Here is a 3220-nt window from a genome sequence, read left to right on the forward strand (position 1 = left end):
GAAGTTGCGATAATGATTAGCCTACATTCCAACAGCAGAACTGCGGTGGATTAGTATGCTGTTATTTTCTAGAGAGCAAGCAGCGAATTTTTTAACTAAAATTAGTTTTATTTAATAGGCCTACTTATTTAAATGGTTTAAACCAGTGGTTCCCAACCCTGGTCCTGGAGGCACCCCAACACTGCACATTTTGCATGTCTCCTTTCTCTGACACCAATTTCAGGTCTTGGAGTCTCTACTAATGAGCTGATAATCTGAATCAGGTGTTTGATTAAGGAGACATGCAAAACATGCAGTGTTGGGGTGCCTCCAGGACCAGGGTTGGGAACCACTGGTTTAAACCAATACATGTTTATATAAATCGCGGGTAGCTTACGTCATACCGGGTATTTATTTACTTAGACAGGAGAACATCTAGCCTACTGTGAAGTATTTTCAAAGTCTTAAATACACCTTTAGCGTCATCTGCTGCACCACAATGAAATTGACTCTTTGTGCTTCGATTATTCAACGCTCATCTTAAATTTAAAGCAACTCAAAGCCTCGTCAATCCAAATGAATGAGTATTCTCCCTATTTGTCTTTTTCTTTATTAGGCTATATTATATATATTTAAAAAAAACTAAAGTTGTCAAGTCGCTATAATTTTGAGACAAGAAAACAGAACCTACCTATTATTTCTTATCTAATACAACTTTCTAACACAGCCTTCATTTACAACTATCAGCTGATGAGCTGTTCCTTTTAAGGAACAATTAATACAAGGAACCGGTTTCATTGTTTTCTGTACAGACCTATGAAAACATTTCTACGGTGGCCGAGAAGTGCTAAACAAATCACAATTCTGAAAACAAAAGAACAAATTACAAACGCAAATGCAAGTCTAAAAAACAAAATAACAATTCAGGAAGCACAACAACAATTCAGAAAACATTATAACAAGTCAGAAAACACAATGACAAATTCGAAAACAAAAGAACAAGTCAGAAAACACAAGAACAAATCAGACAAACCGGTAGGTATAGTTTGAGACAGTGACATTGGTTTGGGATTACTCACCGCTGACTGGACGAGACATCTGTCAATCAACTTATACAGGGAAGAACCAGCCGAAGAACAGCAGAGTCGTGGTAGAAAGTTCGGAGATGGTATTAAAGTAGCTCAGTTTAAATGTATTGTATGAATTGCCCTTACTATGGAATGAAAAATACGGGTTGTTTATTTACATTTAGTTAAATGTGCTTATAAGATATCAGCTCTAGTGGCGCAGATGGACAAGTGCATGTCATTGGCTTTTTGACGCGATCGACCCGGGTTCGATCCCACCTTTTGCCTAACTTTTTTTTCTCCCTTTTCAAATCTCGTATCACATCGTAAAGGCATTTATTTTCATTAAAATTAAGGAAATAATCAAAAAAGGATCGAACCCGGGTCGATCGCATCAAAAAGCCAATGACACGCGCTTATCCATCTGCGCCACTGGAGCTGATCATTTATAATCACGTTTAACTAAATGCAAATAGACAACCCGTATTTTTCATTCCATAGTAAGGGCAATTCATACAATACATATAAACTGAGCTACTTTAATACCATCTCCGAACTTTCTACCACGACTCTGCTGTTCTTCGGCTGGTTCTTGCCTGTATAAGTTGATTGACAGATGTCTCGTCCAGTCACCGGTGAGTAATCCCAAACCAATGGCGCTGTCTCAAACTATACCTACCTCTTCCAGTTTGTCTGATTTGTCCTTGTGTTTTCTGACTTGTTATTTTGTTTTCGAATTTGTCATTGTGTTTTCTGACTTGTCATTGTGTTTTCTGAATTGTTGTTGTGTTTTCTGAATTGTTATTTTGTTTTTTAGACTTGCATTTGCATTTGTAATTTGTTATTTTGTTTTCAGAATTGTGATTTGTTTTGCACTTCTCGGCCACCGTACATTTCTTTGTATTTCCTGTAACACAGTGAAGACACAATGAGGAAAAAGGCTAAAATAATATATTCCAAGTTTGCTGAAATTTTAGCATATACATTTTACACTTAGTTACATAGGCCTGTAATAGAATTGAGTCACTTGAGTACAATTTGACAGTTTTATACTGCCATGCACTTTTAAACCGGTACCTAATTTCTAACTGCGGAGTCTCCAGGCCAGGACCAGCAGACTGAAGGACAGCTTCATCCATCAGGCTGTCAGGAAGCTGAACTCCCTCCCGACCTTGCCCCCCTCCCCTCTTTTGCCCCACGCACCACTGAACTCTGACCCTCTAACGGACTCTCCCACCCCCCCCCCTCCCAAAAACTCACACACACTGTCACTTTAATCAGTCTGAATAAGCTCTTTTGCACTACAAATCATTTTTTTGCACTACAATCACTATATCTGCACTGTTGTTTACTTTACTGGTTTGCACTCTATCTGCCATATGCCTTGTGCTTTATATATATATTTTTACATTTTACCTTATTTGTATATTTGTATAGTTGTATTTTGTATTTAATCTGTATCTATCTGTATTTATGTTCTACTGTAGTGTTATCTGTATGCACCCAAGGGTCTGAGAGTAACGCAATTTCAATTCCCTGTGTGTATGTGCTGTACATGTGGAAGAATTGACAATAAAGCAGACTTGAACTTGAACTTGAACTAACAGTGATATTTCGTTGGTCATTTGGATAATAATGTTATCAATAAATATACTGGCATATATTATAACAAATATATTTTTCCATTATTTTGATGGCCATTTTAACTCCAGAATCAGAAGGGAAAAAACTTAAATTGTATTTTATTCATGAAAATTGAGAACTACTTTTAAAATTACCATTCACAGTGGCATGTTTAACAATTTGTGTGTGTAGAAAGAGGAAAGAGGGAAATAAGAAGAAGGTCTCTCGCAGTAGAATGATCATATTTGGGGTCCTTGGCATCAAAAAGTGTTAAAACTGCATCAGTAATTTTCTATAACTAATACAAATAGAAAATGTTAAAACCACTGTGTAACCCTAAGCTAATCTCAATGAACAATCACTTTAAATTTGTATTCATTGTAATGCATTTTGTATTCAACATTTACATTTACATTTACATTTAGTCATTTAGCAGATGCTTTTATCCAAAGCGACTTACAAATGAGGACAATAAAAGCAGTCAAAACTAACAAAAGAGCAACAATATATAAGTGCAAATGGCAAGTCTCGGTTAGCCTAACGCAGTACAC

This window comes from Sinocyclocheilus grahami, unplaced genomic scaffold, assembly GCF_001515645.1.
Source record: "Sinocyclocheilus grahami isolate Dianchi unplaced genomic scaffold, SAMN03320097.WGS_v1.1 scaffold222.1, whole genome shotgun sequence".
Lineage (NCBI taxonomy): Eukaryota > Metazoa > Chordata > Actinopteri > Cypriniformes > Cyprinidae > Sinocyclocheilus > Sinocyclocheilus grahami.